The sequence below is a fragment of the Macaca thibetana genome, chromosome 5, assembly GCF_024542745.1.
Source record: "Macaca thibetana thibetana isolate TM-01 chromosome 5, ASM2454274v1, whole genome shotgun sequence".
Lineage (NCBI taxonomy): Eukaryota > Metazoa > Chordata > Mammalia > Primates > Cercopithecidae > Macaca > Macaca thibetana.
The window spans coordinates 136,454,034-136,475,313 of NC_065582.1; the positions used below are offsets into that span (position 1 = coordinate 136,454,034).

Genomic DNA, 21,280 nt, shown 5'->3' on the forward strand with positions numbered 1-21,280 from the left:
TTTCCATACATCCTCTGAAATCTAGGCAGAGATTCCCAAACCTCAATTCTTGACTTTTGTGCACCCAGAGGCTCAATACCACATGTAAGTCACCAAAACTTTGGGCTTGCACCCTCTTTCACCATCACTTCAGAAGTAATGGCCTGAACTGTACTTTGACCCCTTTTAGCCTTTGACCCTTTTTTAGGCTGGAGCCAATGCAGCTGGGATGCACCATGGCCTGAGGCTGCACAGAGCAGGGTGGCCTTGGGCCTGGCCCACAAAACCATTTTTCCTTCCTAGGCCTCTGGGCCTGTGTTGGGAGGAGCTGGCATGAAGGTCTCTGATATGCCCTGGAGACATTTCCCCGTGGTCTTGGTAATTAACACTAAGCTCCTTGTTACTTATGCAAATTTCTGCAGCCTGCTTGAATTTCTCCCCGGAAAATGGAGTTTTCGTTTCTATTGTCTCCTCAAGCTGCAAATGTTCCAAACTTTTATGCTCTGCTTCCTCTTGAAACTTTGCTGCTTAGAAAGTTCTTCTGCCAGATACCCTAAATCATCTCTCTCCCAACTTCAAAGTTCCAAAGATCTCCAGGGCAAGGGCAAAATGCTGCCAGTCTTTTTGCCAAAGCATAGCAAGAACACCTTTATTCCGGTTTCAACAAATTCCTCATCTCCATCTGAGACCACCTCAGCCTGGACTTCATTGTACAGATCACTATCAGCATTTTGGTCAAAGCCATTCAACAAGCCTCTAGAAAGTTCCAAACTTTCCCACATTTTCCTATCTTCTTCTGAGCCCTTCAAACTGTTCCAACCTCTGCCTGTTACCCAGCTTCAAAGTTGCTTCCACATTTTGGGGTATTCTTACAGCGGCACCCGACTACCACAGTACCAAATACTGTACTAGTCCATTTTCATGCTGCTATAAAGAACTGCCCAAGACCAAGAAATTTATAAAGGAAAGAGGCTTAATTAACTCACAGTTCTGAATGCCTGGGGAGGCCTCAGGGAACTTACAATCATGGCAGAAGGCACTTCTTCACAGGTCAGGAGGAGAGAGAATGAGTGCAAGCAGGGGAAATGCCAGATGCTTTTGAAACCATCAGATCTCATAAGCCTCACTCACTATCACGAGAACAGCATGGGGAAACTGCCCCATATGATTCAGTCACTTCCCACTTGGTCCCTCCCACGACATGGGGGGGTTATGGGAACTGCAATAAAGATGATGAGATTTGGGTGGAAACACAGCTAAACCACATCACTGTGTTATCTTCTTTAGGCAAATAGCATCTACTTCTGGCAGTGGTCAAAATAGGAAGAGCAGATAAAAAGTTATAAGTACTAGATTTTAGTTTGAATTGCATGCTGATTAGGTAAAATCTCTCTGCAAAGCTTATGATCAATATTTCTCTAGTCTAGATTTTGTCCTTATAGGAGCATAGCTTTCATAGTTTAAAAGGCTCCATTCTGCCGTGATGGTCTTGGCTTTAGCTGTGTGAGCTTCTTTAGTAAACTGTAGGTTATTCTTTGAAAATGTTCAACTGAAAAGGCCCTTGACCACCGTTTAGAAGGTTGTCTTTTAAAAAGAGAAACCAACCTGCTTCCTCCATATATTTATTCCACTAGAAATGCTAACTGAAAGTTAGAGAGCATCCTTCTCCATTTTATTCTCTCTTCCTCCTTAACCTCCTGCTTCTCACTAAATAAGTTCTAACATTCTGTACTATGTGTCCTTTTAACATCTTAGGCTGAAATGAGACAGTTGAGCAAAGAGAAAATTTAAGTCATCATTACTCACATCTAAATATGTATTATTAATATGTGCACATGGGAATAATCATCTTTAATTCCAAATTTTTATCAAAACAATGTGAGGATTATCAGAATTTTCATTAGGAGAAGGAGAAAGTAAAAATGGGCCTGGAGACAGATTTGTGAGGTATGGATATGCAGAGTCCCACATGAGGCTGACGCCTCTGAGCGTTAACATATGGTCCCCCATCAAAGGTCTGTATATGCAACTCAGCTGCTGCCCTGACAGAAGATTTGGTGTTGTTAACACACACTTCATTAAAATACCAGCTAAAATCCAAGTTTCAAATCCCACAGTTTGTGTTAGTTGACAAAACTCAATTGCTTCTAATTACTGTTAGTGCAGCTTTAAAATAATATTTTGTTGTAATAAAGGACTCAATATGACAAGTGAGAATTGGCCCACTGAACTGGAAACACCAGGCCAGAGGGAATGTGTGCACACACAGCATTCACTGCTCTGCCTGATTTGTTCTTCTGAAAATTTTCCAAGCACCTAACAGAAAAAAAAAAATGACCCGCCTTCAAATGGATTTTGAAAGGATGGGGATGACTCAAACATTAGATACTGTTTGCCTCTCTGATTGGTCAACGCGGCTTAAGACATGGAGCATGGAAGTCAAATGAGATGGGCAGAATTCTGGTTTTTCGATGCTTTCGTGGAGCATGTACCAAAAATAGCCTATGTCCCCTCTTTGCAATGTTTCCATTTACTTCCTCTACCTGCTTCCTAGAAGACTGTAAAGACTAGCACATTTGATAAGATGAAACATCTTCAAATATTAAAAGTTGTTGGTCTTAGCATTGGAAAAGAAAGGAGAATCCTCTCTCTCACCAACCTCTTCCCTTCACTACAATCCAGAAACTCAGGTCTTAAGATGTCTGCAGTAGGCTGAGCTACTTTCCACCTCTGGCCTTAATACCTGCTTCTGTCCCAAACCCCTACTCCCTCCACCCCACCCCTCTTAACCTAACTCCTATTCCACCTCTATGTCTCAGCTCGAGCTCTAATCCTGAGGGAAGCCTTCCTGACCCTCCATGTTTAAGCTAGTCCCTCATTGTCTACACACGTCATTACATCCTACATGTCTCCTTCAGGGCATTTCGATCAAAACTATGATTATTTGCATAGCTATTTGTTTTATCTACTCTCTCAATTAAGCTCAAAAGCATAAGCACCCCTCCATCCTCTCTGCTTGCAGTCATATACAAAGTACATAGAACATAGTGACTAACTCCTAAGTAAATAACAAAGATCAGAAAATGCAAGTGACTTTTTTAAAGTATTGAGAAGACTAAGATACTAATATGCAGATCTTGGCTATGAACAAGGTGAAATGTTTGGTGAATGCTGGCTTCAGCAGCACATATACTAAAATTGGAACAATAAAGAGAAGACTTGCATGGCCCCTGCACAAGAATGACACACAAATTCATGAAGTGTTCCATATATAATTGTTTTAAAGAAAAAATATTATAATTAAAATGTTTGGTGAAACAGACCTCACTCAACAAGACAAAAAGGAGAATCTTCTCATCTGTTGGTAAAGACTTCGGAGGAAGTTATCAAATCCTCTTGGAGAAACCCAAGTTTGTAAATTGACAAGCCATTCTCTATTAGGAAAAACACTCCTCTCAATGTTCTATCCCACATGAACAGGTGTCCCAGATTGGCTCATCTCAGAAATATCTCTACTTCTGCCTGGAGACATCTCACTGTTTAACTCATGCACAGCCATAGATTCCATCTTAGCTCTAAATTCTTATATCATACTTTTGAGAAATGTCCCAGGTATAGATCTCCTTCAACCTTCCAGCAATGGAGAATAAAAATGATGATGGTAAGTGATATTCATAACAATAATAATAAATTAACAGGTGATATTCTTTGGCTGACTGGTATCCATTCCACCTTCTCTGGCAGTAAGTTCCTGATATCTTTAGCGGAAATGAGAGTTCCCCAGTGGTTCCCAGTGGTTCTCTGTCCTCTCCTGCATAGGATATTCAGATGCTTACTTCTTGGAATTTCAGTCTTGAGAAAAGTAGCAATAAGACAGAGAAAGTTTGAGTTCATTCATTTCAAGGCAAGCATCCTGGAAAGATTATTGGGGAAACCCTCTCCCTAGATCTTTGCCACCACCTTGAACTGTTAGCACTCCTTCCATAGTTGGACCAGAATGCCCTGATTAGCCTGTAAGCTGGCCAACATCCTTCCAATAAATATTTTGCTTCAACAGCCAGATTCTGTTCCTATTAGTTTCAAACAGTTTCAACCAAATTATCATGATACAGTGACTATGAAGGTATAATAATGATGATAACAAATTCATGAGATTTTATAGAAATCTTTTTTTTTTTTTTGAGACAGGGTCTCACTCTGCTGCCCAAGGTGAAGCACAGTGGCATGATCACAGCTCACTGCAACCTCTGCCTCCCCAGCTCAAGCAGTACTTCCACCTCAGCCTCCCAAGTATCTGGGACTACAAACATGCACCACCATCCATGGCAAAGTTTTAAATTTTTTGTGAAGACAAAGTCTTGCTATATTTCCCAGGCTGGCCTAGAGCTTCTGGGCTCAAGCGATCCTCCCGCCTCAGCCTCCCAAAGTGCTGGGATTACAGGCACGAGCCACCGTGCCCAGCCAGAAATCTTTATCAAAGCTCAAGTCATTGTAAGATTACTGTGTTCACTTATCCAAATAACTTCTCTGGAATTAAGTAATTCAAACTCAAACAGTTCTCTGTTACTTGTTTAACACATGAAATGAACCAAACAAGTCTACAAAGACCAGAATTATGATATAATCTAATCTCTATTCTTTGAATTCCTATTGTTTTAACTTTCATAAGCATTTGCTGGATTGAAGAATATATAATTTTTCTAAAATTATCCAAATGTTTCCCTATTGAAATATTTGAAAGTTCTACCTGGGTGCCGTGGCTCACACCTGTAGACCCAGTATTTTGGGAGGCCAAGCTGGGTGGATCACATGAAGTCAGGAGTTTGAGACCAGCCTGGCCAACATGGTGAAATGCTGTCTCTAATAAAAATTAGCCAGGCGAGGTGGTCCATGTTTGCAATCCCAGCTACGCAGGAGGCTGAGGCAAGAGAATTGCTTGAATCCAGGAGGTGGAAGTTGCAGGGAGCCAATATCACACCACTGCACTCTAGCCTGGGTGACAAAGCAAGACTTCATCAAAAAAAAATTTTTGAACATTCTAAAAAATCATTTCTGTATATAAAATCAACAGCTTTCATAATAATTGTTAATTATTGTAGCACATTTATACATCAACTAGATAATAGAGTTTTATGATATAAAGCTCTTAAGAAAAATTTTACAGTCGGGCGTGGTGGCTTACACCTGTAATCCCAGCACTTTGGGAGGACAAGGAGGGCGAATCACCTGAGGTTAGGAGTTCGAGATCAGCCTTACCAACATAGACAAACCCTGTTTCTACTAAAAACACAAAAATTAGCTGGGCATGGGGGCGCATGCCTGTGACCCCAGCTACTCAGGAGGCTGAGGCAGGAGAATCCCTTGAACCCAAGAGGCAGAGGTTGCAGTGAGCTGAAATCTCATCATTGCACTCCAGCCTGGGCAACAAGAGCAAAACTCTGTCTCAAAATCAAAAAACAAAAAACACACACAAAAAAAAAGAAAGAAAAATTTTACTTCAAGTTAACTCTAAAACGCTTACTTATATTTAAAAATGCATATTCATAATCTGTGCCGGAGAGCTATGCGACATAACTAACCACTTCAAGATTTATTGGCTTAAAAACTACAACTATTTATTCTTGCTTACATATCTATAGGTCTGCTGAAGGTCAGCTGATCTAGGCTGGTGACTGATTCAAGCTGTAGGATTGACTGGACATGGTTCCTCACTGCAGGCTGGGCTCAAGTCTACTCTGCAGGTGGGCATTCTGGGCCCTAGGCTGATGGAGCAGCAGCTGCTTTCAGGAAGCTCTTCTCATGGCAATAGTAGAGGGGGAAGATGGAAAGTCTATTGCACAAGCACATTCCAAGTCTTTGCTTATATCACAAACACCTACATCCTATTGTGCAAAGTATATCACCGGGCCAAGCCCAACACTGATAGGAAGGGGAAATATATTTCATACACATGGGAGGAGAAATAAGTGAGTCTTTCCTAAATAATAATTCAAGCCGTCATATAAACTAGCAATGCATCTAAAAGCATACCTCACTTATTTATATAATATTCTTACACTGACTAGATATAATGGCAACTTACTTAATCATGTGCAAATTCAAGAATAGCAGAAGTGACATTGAAATTGGCAATTAGCTAACTGGCTATTCACAGTCTAAGGCTGAAGCTGAAACCACACAGCAGATTAGAGATGAATTCTCAGGCAAAAGATGAAACATCAATTCACTCAGTAACTAGCTCAAAGCTACATAGCTTTGTAGTGGCGTAGCCGGGGTTTAAACCCAGATTTTCTCAACTCAAATTTTATATTCTTAAGCATTAGGCTATAGTGCTGCACAGTAGGTATTATGTCCCCATTTTGGAAAAGAAGAATTGAAGCATAGAATATCGAAGCAAGAAATATTTACTATTTGCCAGCCATTGAGCCAGAGGGTTTGTCTGTATTATTTCATTGTATCCTTAAATCTCATGAGAGAAGAATAATTTTCTAGAATTTACAGACTAGAAAATAATTGTTGAGGAAGCTTTTAAAATGTACTTTTCTAAAGACAGGCAGGTAGAAAACCTGAATTTTGAAACCAGTCTATTTTGTATAAACACAAAACACATGCTTTTCTATTAAACTATATAACCATCCCCAAACACTTGGCAATCAGTCCTGAAAGGCAGTACCTGAACCAATGCATCAGGACCCAGTGATTTCTCTATTATTGCCCCAGCAACCATATTTCCAAAACCATAGACTGTCTTAATACATGGCTTAACGACTGGTGAAAGTATTTGAATTTAAGATTGTCCAACACATATTAGTTGTTATAAATATATGACATGTCCCTTTCTTAATTCAAGCACCATCTCTGACTTTTTTAATATAAAGGGAAGATGAGTGATGTAATATTTTTCAAACATATTGTCTTTTACCATTAGGGAAAAAATTACATTGTAAAGGGAAAAGAGGTCTACATGTTAATTAAAACCTTCCATTTATATGTTCCATTGTCACCATGTATGGAAAAATGTTGCCTCCTGTCACTGATTAAAAAATAACAATAATAAAATCATGCTTTTAGGAATTCTTAGTCACTGCCCATAGAATGTAATCAGGATTCTTTTAATTGACACATTAAAAATCCCTTTCAGACTATTGTGCTTTGATAGACTTTACAATGCATTCTTCAAGAAAATACCACGTTTGTAAAGCTTTCAGCAAAGTATTATGAATATACCTTGTATTTCAAAATATAAAACTAAATTCTTCTACAATATTCTATGCCAATTTTCTTTGACTCCATGTACAGAGAATCTCAAACGAGAGAGTTGGTTATCTTCTGGATAATGACACATTGTGAATTATACCACCTGCTGATTAATTGAAATTGGAATGACTGAATCAAAATAAAACCAAAAACAATAGAAAACTCATTTGCTATCTCAACTTAAGGTGATCGCATAAAAAAAAATAATTGTAAAGTAGTTTTAATTGTTTTAATGCAATGAGCTCACTGTTAGACTGGGTAAAATAATAATTTTATTATTATTTCCTCAAAATAATACACTCCCTCAAAATTCATGTTCACCCAGAACCTTAGAATGTGACCTTATCTGGAAATAGGCTTTTGCAGATATAATTAGTTAAGATGAGGTCATACTGGTTTAGGGTGTGCCTTAAGTGCAATGACTGCTGTCTTTCTAACAAGGCCACGTGAAGACAGAGGTAAAAGGCCATGTGAAGACCGAGGCAGAGATTGCAGGGATGTTGCCACAAGCCAGGAAACACCAGGAGCCACGTGAGGCTGGAAAAGGCAAGGAAAGATTCTCCCTGATATGGTTTGGCTGTGTTCTCACCCAAATCTCATCTTGAACTGTAGTTCCCATAATCACCACGTGTTGTGGGAAGGACCCAGTAGGAAGTAACTGAATCTTGGGGGCAGTTACCCTCATGCTGTTCTTGTGATAGACATTTCTCGTGATAGTCAGTTCTCGTGAGATCTGATGGTTTTATAAGAGGCTTTTCTCCTTTTGCTTGGCACTTCTCCTTGCTGCCGCCATGTAAAGAAGGACATGTTTGCTTCCCCTTCCACCATTATTGTAAGTTTCCTGACGCCTCCCCAGCCATGCAGAACTGAGAGTCAATTAAACCTCTTTCCTTTATAAATTACCCAGTCTCAGGTATGCCTTTATTAGCAGTGTGAGAATGGACTAACACACTCCCCTAGAGCCTTTGAAGGAAATCAACACTTTGATTTCAGACTCCTAGCTTCTACAATTGTGAGAGAATAAAGATCCATTGTCTTAAGGCAACAAGTTTGTGGTAATTTGTTAATGCAGACCTAAGAAGCTAATATAGCCTCAAAGCATAGATTTTATATATTTGGTCACATACAAATCATTGATCCTGATTCTGTCTCCAAATGGAATTCCACATAACAATGGAGGTCTTGCTACATTGGAAATTTCATGTCCATCTTGTCTACCCATGTATTTCTAGTGCCTAGCGCAGCACTGGCACACAGTAGGTACTTAATAAACATTTACTGAATAAGTGAATGAAAAATATATCTTCCCATGCTTTTGAATTTTGAACATAATTTGATTTCTGTGTGTTGCTCAAGTTTGGGGCCAGCTTATGAGAATACATTTTGTTTCTGACCAAGTTCACTGGCTTTTATTTAACAAGTGTCAGAGCCAAGTCTTGATGCCTAGTGTCTCTGAAAATGATAATTGGAAAAGAAAGTAATAGTAGCAGTAGCAGTAGTGGCAGCAGAATCTAAGAGAAAATCCAACCCTTTCATCTGCACGTGTGTGCTGGTCCTTTCACAATCCCTTTATATAATTTCTGAGTCATCAATAAAGCTGAAATAACCTAACCACAGGGTATCTGGAATACAATTTTGACCAGCTGTGCCTATCAGACCTCTTCTTTAAAAAGTGAGCTTGCGTTGCGTTGTGTAATAAATTGTTACAGAAATCTTTCTAGAACTTAAAAGTTATTCTGGCATCTGGTTGAAAGTTACTGTGAGCATTCTGGAAGAATTTCAATAGGAATAGAAAGGACGGGGAAGTGAGTAAAGTCATTTCAGAACCATTCTTGAAGGGTAATGCTGGCGTTCCGGAGGGATTTCAGCGCTCAGCTAGAGGGCAGCAGAATTATTGCTGAAGTATTCCTTGTGGAGAGCTTTAACCTCATGGCCGAAGTGTATTCAAAACAATTCTGCTGTGATAGTAAAAAATATATATCCATGCTGTGCATTCCCAAAAGAGCATTTTGGCCTGCTTATTCACATGAGCCAAGAACTGAAAAGGAGCTGAGGAGCAAATTGGTAAAGTGCTACCACAGAGATTTCACTCTAAATGCTGGTTGGGGAAGCCTCGCGGTTTCAAAAGGTTAGAGACATTAGATGTTTTACAAGGTATGTGCCGAAATGAATAATTCATGGAAAAATGCTCCTAAGTCTATTCAGGTAAGATTATATGGTAAAGTAAGAGAAAATGCCAGATTAAAAACAAAAAACAAAAAACTCTTTTCTATGTGATCCTGCAGAGCCCTCTAAATTAATCCTCCACATGTACCCTGTGGATAGCCCTGTGCTGGGTACTAGGGAGATACAGCAATTGTATCTCAAGCTAACTGAGCACATAGGACATCCATATAGTCAACAAATACTTATTTAACACCTACTACTAGGTGTTGAATACATTCTGAAACACCGTCCTTGACCTAAAACAGTGTAATCAAGTAAGAGAGACATCTAGAAAGAATAAATTGCCATCAATCATGGAAAAATCAGCATTAAAAGTTTGTACAGGACAGATTGTGCGGGCAGTTAGTGAGCTTCTCACCCACCTTCCTACTTCCAGTCCTATGCCTTTCCCACCCACCCTCTCCCACGGCTCAGAACTCCTCCCCATGGCCTTGTGAGGTCCTGTGTGTTAGGAACTCTGATGATACAGCCACCTTTATCTCTCTCTCTTTGTTTTTTTTTGTTTGTTTGTTTGTTTGTTTTTGTTTTTGTTTTGTTTGTTTTGAGACAGAGTCCTGCTCTGTCACCCAGGCTGGAGTTTAGTGGCACGATGTTGGCTCACTGCAACCTCCAACTCCTGGGCTCTTGCCACTCCCTCCCATTCAGCTTCAGCCAGTTCCTTTTGCCTCAGGCTCTTTGGCCTCAAGACCTTTGCCTAGGAAACCACCTTAGCCACTTCACATCTCATCACATGGCAAGTTCCTTCCCATCCTTTAGGTCTCAGCTTCAATGTTACCTTCTCAGAAAAGCCCCATGACCCTGTCTATAAAGTATATATTTCATTTTATTCTCTATCTCAGCTCCTTTTTATTGTTTTCTTCTTGATGCCTACTCACAATTTCTAAGTATTTGTTTATTTATTTACTTAGAGACCTTCATACCAGACTGGCAGGTATTATACTATCTCTGTTTTGTTCACCATTATGTATCCAGTGCTTAGCTCAGTGAGTGCATAGTAGTTATTCAATAAAATTAGTATTTTACTAACCACAGTAGTTGCTTAATAAAATGTATTGATTGAATGAATGACTTAAAGTGACCAACATTAGTACTAGCCCAACTAAATAAAAATAAAATTCAAATCTCAATTATAAATTCTTTTTTTTTTTCAGATACTGGGTCTCACTCTGTTGCCAAAACTGGAGTATAGTGGTATGCTCATGGCTCACTGCAGCCCCAACCTCCTGGGCTCATATGATCCTCCCATCTCAGTCTCCCAAGTAGCTGGGACTACAGGAGTATACCACCACACCCGGCTAATTTTTGTATTTTTTGTAGAAACAGGGTTTGGCCATGTTGCCCAGGCTGGTCTTGAACCCCTGGACTCAACTATTCCTGCCACCTTGGCCTCCCAAAGTGCTGGGATTATAGGTGTGAGCCACTGTGCCCATCCCTCAATTATAAATTCTTATTCTCCACAAATTCAGTGCTCAAGATGGTGGTTTACAGGGAAATGTGAAAGGCAGGTTCCAGTTAGAATTATGCTGTTTCTGTTTCTATTGAAAATTAGGAACTGATTTATGGTGATTTGATGGAATGGATTAACAACTCTAGAGGGACTCCTTTCCAGTCTACCTTCCTTCCACCAGCCAATCCTCTTGCCTCAGGAGATCAAGTGATGATATGAGTGGGTCAAGTCCAAAGATATTAATTGAGATACTTAGTATCATAAAATAATTTAAATAAGTCACTGTTGGGGCAAACACTGTCTTCTTTTCTTAGTGTAATCCTACAATTTGAATGTTAAAAACACAGAGGACTAAGATTTGGGTATGGGGATAAGGGGAAGAGAATCAGGAAGGCTACTCTGCAATCTTGATCCTGGTTTCTGGGCTGCCTATTGCAAACTAGAAGAGTTATGGATTCCATGTGTTATGATCTGGATCATTAGGAGACTCTTCTTAGGTTGAAGTAAAAGAGAGAAAGTTTGAGTGGAACTGCAGGAGTTTGAAAAGGGCATGACCTCCCCATACCATCCTTAGGATCTTGAATATAGTTTGGTAGTTGTTCTATAGTGTAGACTCAGGACCCTGAATCCTGGGAAAATAACATCTTAAACAACCATCCTAACACAATTTATTCCCCCACCCCCGAGACTTGTTGGTAGTAAATAGAAAATTTTTGCTGATGGCAACAATCCCACGGAGAATGGCAGATTCTACTGAAATTTCTAGAGAGCTGAATGAACAAGGAAAGCACAGATTCGGAGCTTGGATTTTAGAAAATACAACAGAAGATGGTGTGGGGTAATTAGCAAGTGGGAGATTACTGCCATGTAGTAGTATGGTGCCTCTCTTCATTCCAGGGGTCTTCAGTAAAGTTATTAACCTCAAACAATTCATGAATGGGTTTGAAAACTGAAAAGTTAGGAGGAGCTGAAGTCTATAGTTGCAAGGGTAGAGCTCAAGCAAGATGACACACATGGAAGCAGTCCAGAGACAGAGGCACCAGGGGGAGATGCACCATAGGTTTTGCACTAATCATAAGGAAGGGGCCAGACTTGTACAGACTGTGTGACAGCATGAGGCAAGTTTCTAAAAATCAAAGCATTACAGAAGTCTGTATGACATTTAGTTTAACTATGGTGGTCCCACGTGGGTTCCTTCATCTAAAGCACTCAGTTGTATTTGGATTTAATCACTACCTTAAAACTGGGAAAAGTGGGCCTTCTACATAATTGCCAACCTGTGAAGATAGGGAAAAATATAACACACACTGAGAATCAGGCACTGGGGCCCAGGTATTTCTTAAAGCAGCAAATTATCCAAGTGATGAAGTAGCTGGCACAGAATTGGTTACAACAGTTACAGCCCAGCACTTGAGAGTCATTGATTCAGGATATTGTAGTTTTCTTCATATTAACACGGGTAATCAAGAGTTAGTTTTTATCACCTGACAGTTGTTAGGAATTATCTTTCCCCAATAATTTTTCTCTAATGTTTATTAAAATGCAGATTTTTGAGCCTCAAAAGGGCTTACTGAATGGGAATCTCTTGAGAATGAAGCCCAGGAATCAAAAGATGACACAAATTTTTCTAAGTTGATTGAAGTTTGAAAACTATAGTTCTTTCCTTTTTATTCCCATAATGTGAGACATTTCTATGCACATCCACTACCATCTAGCTTCCTATGACCAGATGACTAACGTGTTCTAGATCCTTCTATCCCTTGCTGTTGTCACTACTGTAACTTCTGCCAAATAAAGCGTGCATCTTCATCTTCAATGGAGTAGCTCTGGATCGCTGGCCTAACGTATTACATATCAGCCTCTTAACTACTCACATTCCTGCACCAAAACCTGCACTTCTAAGTTTCCGACATTTACCTCCCAGTGATGGAGTGTTAGAAACTTATGTATGGGATTATATATGATCCAGCAATTCCACTTCTGAGTAGTGATAGTGAAAATGAGTTTAAACTTCAAAATAATTGAAAGCAAATATTTAATCAAATATTTGAATACATCCATGTTCATAGCAGCATTATTCACAGTAGCCAAAAGGTGGAAGTAGCCCAACTATTCATCGATGGACAGGGGATAAATAAAATGTGGTCAACAATGGAATATTATTTAACCTTTAAAAAGGAAGGAAATGCTGATACATCCTAAAACATGGATGAACCTTGAAGCCCTTATGAAGACATTGTGCTAAGTGAAATACGCCAGTCACAAAAAGACAAAAAAGTGTCATATAATGTATGAAGTATCTGAAATAAACAAATTTATAGAAAGAGAAAGTAGAATAGTGGTTGCCAGGGGCTGAGAGGAAGAGAAAATGAAGAGATGGTGCTTATTGGATATGGAGTTTCAGTTTTGCAAGATAAAAAAATCATTGAGATTGTTTGCACAACAATGTGAATATTACTACTGAGTGTACGCTTGGGGATGGTCAAAATGGTAAATTTTATAATATGTGTGTTTTATCACGATTAATCATGAATAAAAATAATAACAAATAAAAAATTCAGTTGCCATTTGGCTTAACTTGTTGTCATCGTAAAAAAAAAAGACCTCCACACATCAGGCAGCTGTCATTATATGGCACCATTTTACCTGAACATGGCTTCAACTATCCTCTCCAAGTATGTAAGTTTCTTGTGTCAGATAGAAAATGCCTTACCTGAGATTCCAACAACAATCTTCTCTAGCTCCCATTTCGATCATTTCCTCCAGTAGGTTGAAGGGCAATCCTCATGGGTGATTGTTGGTGTCCTTTTCTAGACAGCCTAGAAGGAAGAAATTAGACTGATCAGCACTTTAAAACATTGAATGTCCTTCAAGGACAGCAACTTATACACAGAGGCCATCATGGGAAAGGTAGGTACATTAATCATCTCCCTGGCTGGAAACGAAGGAGAAGAAATAAATAAACAGCCCATCATCATGATCAGGTATCAAAGGTTCGTTTTAGGTCATACCCCCATTAAAAAGAATTTCAATGCTGTCAGGGGCAATGTCATGAATCTTCTGTACTTTTTTTATGAGTAATTCCTGCAGGGAGGAATCACCCTCCCTATGAGCTCCGTAATGAGTGCCCCTGTCAATTTCTCTGCCTTTCCACTTTTGGTCATCTCAAAGCAAGTATAGACAAGTGCTATACATTTACTCCTGCATCGAGTGCCTGTGTCTTAAATAAATACTAAGTGAAGTTAGTGCAACTGATAAAAAAGTCAATAACTTAGAAAATAATATTAGCATTTTATTCTATGTTTGGACTTTATCATGTGAGGTTATCATTTTAAAGTTATTACTTAAACATCTTTAAAATAGCTCACTTTTAAAATATGCGTTTGTATAGAAATACTAGAAAATGCTGACAACCAAAAAAGATGAAAAATATGAAAATAAACATTTACTCTCAGCTTTCCAGTGATAACAATTATCAATTATTAACATCTTATTATACCCTACAATTTTTTTTAAATAATAGAGACAAAGTCTCTCTATGTTGCCCAGGCCAGTCTCAAACTTCTTTGTTCAAGTGATCCTCCTGCCTCAGCCTCTCAAACTGTTGGGATTACAAGCATGAGCTACTATGGCCAGGCACAAAATTTTTAAAAAATGTATATGTGTGCACACATACACACACACACACACACACGCAAATAGATAAATATGTTTTGAAAATTGATACCCTATTGCCCATTTTGGTATGCAGGATTCTGAGATGACTCCAGAAATTTTGTGCCAGACACCAGAGGTATCCCAAAATAGGGCATTGGCCTCTAGAAACACCAGGAAAATATGTGGAGGGGGAAACACAAATCCATACCAAGCCCACTGAAACACCCCCAAGAACACAGTCTAATGAAGCAGTGTCAGCAACACCCTCTGTATGTGGGAAGAATAGAAAATTGTATTGATATCTTTAAATGGAGGGATTATAGAAAAGAAAAAAAGAGTAAAATAAGACATATTCCCCTTCCTATTCCAGAAAGTAGGTTAGGAAAAGAGACATTACCCATTAAAATTAGTCCTTCTTTAAGAAAAAAAGAAGCCAGAGACTTATTGTGGAGAAAGTAAAGTTCCCAGCTGTTGAGTTTAGAGATACGTATTTTTGACTTTGAAATTCCTTTAATAGGCTCGATCATTTTTTACTTACGTGTTTTTAAAGTGTGGCAGCTCAACTCCCACCCAACCTACTCCCCAACCTTAACCAGTGGCAAAGAACATTAAAATAAAACCTGAATAAATAAACAAAACTCTGAACCTTTATTTTATGTGAAAACCAAAACAAGGTCAAACTCTTTTCCCTTCTAATAGAATGCCTAAAGAAGAAAATTTTTCTCACACTGTTAAACACAGTCATCATCAGATTCCATGGGCAGAAATGCCAAGTTTGTTAGTATGGAAAAGAATTTAGATGATTTTTTCTCTTTCTTGAAAATAGAATGATTTAAAGACCAAGGAAAAACAGGTTAACTCCTGAAAATTTCTGATTCCTGACAAATTCTCTTCCTAGAAGAGAAATACTTCCACTATTATAGATTTTCACAATAAAAAGCTTAAGGTATCTCAGTTTTGTGTGCATTCTCTTTAATCATGGAATATACATTCATATTAATTAATTCATTGTTCTCAATAGAGTTATTCCTAAAAAGATGGTCTATATATCATCTTAAAAAGAAACATCTAACCATGCTGGAGTAATTAGTATCAAATTTTCTTCCTTTCATAAACAATTAAAGAACTGGGTAAAATATATACAAGAGCTGGTTCTGGTACTAGGTAATAATCAGCACATGACTGTGATCTTGAGAGAAATGATGTAAATCAACTGAGCCCTGCAATTACCCTGAATTCCTTTCTGGAGGCACTTCTCAGACTAAAGTACGTGGAAGGGACAAGAAGACAAGTAGACTATCCTGGCCTCCCTGAGTGGAAGAGATATTAAAGCTGAGGCAGCTAGAATTCACGGGGCAGAGTACTAGAAAAGAGATAGCTATCTAGAGAAAAAGTTCCAGAAATGTATATGAGGTCCTCTGAAGCCTATTGCTGAACATTAAGCTACATGTGTGCAGGTTGAAACCCCGCAAAGCTAAGCTGACAATTACTAGGGTGCTATCAGCTAAACAATTCTCACAGCACATTAGGCCTGAGAGATGATAAAGTTCTAACAAGCCAGAATGGATAGTTCTTACTGACTCTCTGAGGCATTCAGTACACACACATTCAGTACCCAGCCATGCCTGGGTAGCAGGAGTAAACCAGCTATAGAGTAAAATCTACTCTGTATCTGCCCTATCAAAATTTTCAGCAATTTTCAAAACGATTAAACTAAAAAGCGAGTGACTTAACTGCCTACCAGAACTAAGTCAAGCACCCTTTAAAAGAAGACAATGAAAGCTAGACACTCAGCAACATAATATTCATGATCTTCAGCCCCTAGTCAAAAATTACTAGACGTGCCCTTAGAAGCAGGAAATAGGATCTAAAACCCGGAACAAAATCAGCCAATAAAAACAGAACCAGACCAGGTGCAGTGGCTCACACCTCTTATCCCAGCACTTAGGAAGGCTGAGGCAAGAGGATTGCTTGAGCCCAAGAGTTTGAGACAGCCTGGACAATATGGTGAGACCCTGTCTCTATAAAATTAAAAAACAATAACAAAACAACAACAACAACAATAACAACAACAACGCAGAACCAGAAGTGGGTGAATTAGAGCCAAAAAATTTTTAGCAGATATTGTAAACATGGTTAAAGGAAAACATGAGCATGATGAGGAGAAAGACTACAATATATAAAATAAGAAATGAGTTTTGTGTCTAATAATTCATTTGGTGGAATTAACAGCAGTTTAGATAATGAAGAAAGAAATGTCAGTGAACTTGTAGACACAGCAATATGAGTTACCCAAATTGAAGCTCAGAGGAAAAAAAGAGACTGATAACAAAAAGCTAAAAAACAGAACTACCATTCAACCCATTACAGGGTATATACCCAGAGGAATGTAAATCATTCTACCATGAAGACACATGCACACAAATGTTCCTTGCAGTTCTACTCACAATAGCAAAGACACGTAATTAACCTAAGTGCCCATCAGTGGCAGATTGGATAAAGAAAATGTGATACATGGACATCATGGAGTACTACATAGCCATAAAAAAGAATGTGATCATGTGTTTTGTGGGAACAGAGTGGAACTGGAGGCCCTTATCCCTTGCAAACTAATTTAAGAACAGAAAACCAAATACCGCATGTTCTCACTTATATGTGGGACTAAATGATGAGAACTCATGGACGCAAAGATGGGAACAACAGACACTGGGGCCTGCTTGAGGGTAGAGGGTAGGAGGAAGAAGAGGAGCACAAAAAATAACTATTGGCGACTAGCCTTAGTACCTGGGTGACAAAATAATCTGTACAACAAACCCTCATGACATGAGTTTACCAATATAACAAACCTGCACATGCACCATGAACCTAGAATAAAAGTTAAAAAAAAAAAAAAAAAACTAACAGGATCTTAGTGAATAACCACACTGTAGCTGGAGCCCCAGAAGGAGAGAGGGAAAATGATTGGGGGAGAAAGTTTTAAACAAATAATGGACAATCTTTTTTCAAATTAGATGAAAACAACAAACTCAAAAGTTCAATGAATTATAAGCAAGATAACACAAAGAAAACCACACTGCAGTATTTCACAAACAAACAGTCAAGCAAAAAATCTTAGCGTCACCCTACATACAGGAGGTCACAGAGAAGAGTGATTACAGACTTCTCAGAAACAGCACAAGCCAGAAGATAATGAAGTAGCATCATTAAAGTTCTGCAAGGAAAAAACAGAACTGTCAAATCTAGAGTTTTAGAATTTTATATCCAGCAAAATATTTAGTAAAAATTAAGGCATAATACAGTTATTTTGAGCAACATAAACAAAAGCCGAGATAATTTTAACTACAAAATTTTGTACTGCTCTTGAACTACAAAAAAAAATATATTAAAGGAAGTTTTTTAGGCAGAAGGAAAATAATTCCAGATAAAAATATTTTTTTAAAAAACAGAAAAGTGAGAAAGAAGCAATATAGTTTATATGGTGAACAACACAGAATTTGAAATCCTGATGTTGATACTTTGGTACTTACAAAGCATTAGTTTCCTTATCTGTAAAATGTAGATGTTTATGCCTTCATCATAGCAATGTTGCATAGATTTAGTGAAATAAAGATCATTTAGCACAATGATTGGAACATACTCAGCACTCAATGAATCATAGCTATTACTATGTTATTGATAGCTATTAAATGTCCAAATATATTACCATTAATAACTCTTGGTGAATAATTTGCACAGAATGCCGTATATGTAAAAAAGAGATAGGCTGATCAACATTAAGCTTTGTAATTTATCTTGGAAAAAGGTGGGTAGTTAAATATGTCAGTATTATTGGTGCTTTGCAGGGTGGGAAACTGGGAAATGGAGAAGACATGAGATACCATGAGACAGGTCACAGAGAAGAGGTCTTAGATGAGAGGGAAAGATTTCTCATAAGCAATACAATGCTATCTTGTTGACTTGTAATGCAACCTCTTACAATATCTCTGACTTCAGATCAATATTGGCCTTTCATTGTACATCCATCTGGAAGAGTTGTAAAATAAAAAAATAACTATTTAGAATTTTTCTTGATTCTTAACTTTGTTTCATTGGTAGAAAACAAGTTACCTGCCTATGAGTCTACAAAATAACCAATGCAATGGATATTCTCTAGTAACATTTAAAACCACCACATATGTGGGAAAACATAGGAAAATGAACTGTCTAGATTTGGAATAAATGTATGAATGGATCAAATAAACCTATAAATAAAGTGCAATGTAGTGGTGAGCATAGACCCTGGAGCCTGACTGCCTAAATTCAAATTCCTATTCTACTCCTTACTAGCAGTGTAGCCTTGGGAAGATACTTGATCTTTCTCTTAATTGTAAAATGGGGAAATAATAATATCTACTTTAGAGGATTATTGAAAGATTGAATGAGCTGGCATGTAATATATTTGACATGTATTTGTTATTATATAAGCAATGATGGGAGAGTTGATTAAAAAGTTATAGGAATTACTTGCTAATAATGACACTGTATTACTTGCTAATAATGACACTATGCCTTCTCTTTTCAGAATGTATTTCAGGTTTGAAGTTACTTTCACATTACTTACAGGTAAAACATCATTACCACTGGTATTACTAGCATTTTGTCATGAAATATTGATATAATTTGTGAAGAAAGGAAAACTTTCCAGTCTAAAGTTCCTAGGAGGCTCAAGACTGCATCTGGAGAGAAGCGACTACTCATCTACTAACAAGACAACCCTTGGTTTGGTTGCAGTAGCAAACTCCACTCCAATCATTCAGCTGAACAAACAAAACCCAGGATTTTGTTATTTTCCCAGAAACTAGATAAACAGCCACTTCCCTTTTAGTGTCTCTTTTTAAAGTAAGAAGGTCCACATCTCTCCTAATCATCACTTCACTCTATATTTCTATTTTAAAAGTTGATTTTTCTCGATGTTTGCTATTTTAAGCCAATAAAAAAAAGTCACTGACAAATATGCTATTTCAATAATGTGTGACTGTAAATAATATGCTGTTGCTAACATTCAAATTTTAAAACCACAAATTAACCCATTGGTCAGTGGTATACTGTTAGGCTTATTTGGCTGTATGGATAGAAACCCACTCATGAAGGATACTGGATTTGGGCCAGGCTTAGAAACCAAGAATGTGCAGAACTCTAAAAACAGCCTATTTTTTTATTGTCTCTTTCAAGAACCACAGAGTTTCTCTGTATTTCATGATATCTCTGCTTCTCTGAGCATGTCTGATCTATCTTCTCTTCAAACTACCTGGCTTCTGTCTTCTGATAGTTTCTCATTCCCTTACAACTTTGATGGAATCATCAGCCACTATGGGCTTTACCTTACTAATAGCATCTCTGAATTTACCACTCGGTTTGAATCTTAGCATATTCCCAGTTCCGTTCAAATTAGTGGAGGAAGAAGGAGACTTAAATATCTGATCAGCGCAGTCCCAGTTTACCTGATCAATCCGTCAATCATCTGTAGATTCCCAAACTACAGACTGGTGGGTCAGATGTCCACCCTAGGTTCACGTGGGAGAGATCACATGGTACAAACCCGTATCCCCCACTGTTATTCCATGTATTAGGCATATCTTTCTCAGAAGGGATTGCAGGCATCATAAATATATCCAGTAAGTACACTCAAAGAAAATGGGCCACATCCAGGCAACATTCCGTAATGGACACTGTTTACTTGGTCTACCCACTCTGAGAACCAGGGCTTTAAATACGAATGTCAGTTGAGTTAGCACAGGTCAGATATTTTGTAGCAGTATTCAATAGGATTACTTTAGCACAAGAAGTAATAAATGCTTCAAAAAGACTTCAGTTTGAAAATAACTAAAATAATTCCCTGAAACAAATTATGTAAAATCCATTAAACAGTAAATTTAAATCTAAGTACACATGCAAGTTATGGCTGCATATAAGTAACATATTCCTATAATCACAAATGGGTACCAGTCTCTTTTAACTAATTTATTCCTGAAACCTGAGTCCTCTTGGCTCTGTGAAATTTTTGTACACTGTCATTTATTTTTCTTTTGCCTTTATTATTATTGTATTCTATCTGTTGATTCATACTGACTACCTCCATGTGTCTAGGTTAAGCTAATGCAAATACCTTTTTAGTTTCTGAGATAATCTTTAAATTTTATCAATTGTATCCCTGCTGTTCTGGATATTCTGTTCACCATTTACTAACGCAGCAAATCAAGCAAACAATGCAGATATGCCAACTGAAACGTGCAATCTTTTCCTGCATTGCTGTATAATACACATCCCTGGATTGGTAAATTTGTTTTTTAATTTATGTTTTTTATTGTGCAATAGTTTAAACAGAGAAAATTTGCAAGAACTGTGCAAAAGAACCCCCAACTTCCTTCATTCAGATTATCATATTGTTAACATCATTCCACAAGCTCTCTCCCGTTTTTTTCCTCTCCCGCTCACCCCTTTACTCTCTATATATGTATGTATGTGTATATATTTATTGATATTAATCCATTCTGTCAGTGAATATTTCAAGCATTTTCCCTTTCCCTTGGCTATTACATGATACTGCAATGACCATCATTGTACTTAGCTTTTTTCATACATGTACAAGAGTTTCTCTAACGCACCAGTTCTCAAAATGTCATCCGAGGACCTCTGGGGTCCCCAAGAGTTCACAAGGTCAAACTATTTTCATGA

At 38.0% G+C, this 21,280-nt stretch overlaps 1 protein-coding gene and 1 non-coding gene across 2 annotated transcripts in view; both read left to right on the plus strand.

Moving 5' to 3' along the window:
- OCIAD2 (OCIA domain containing 2) overlaps positions 1-21,280 on the plus strand; it is a 1,147,735-nt gene that overhangs the window by 31,448 nt on the left and 1,095,007 nt on the right. The window lies entirely within an intron of this gene.
- LOC126955778 (U6 spliceosomal RNA) lies at positions 3,148-3,254 on the plus strand. Its single transcript, XR_007726077.1, has one exon. It is a non-coding gene; the product is annotated as a U6 spliceosomal RNA (small nuclear RNA).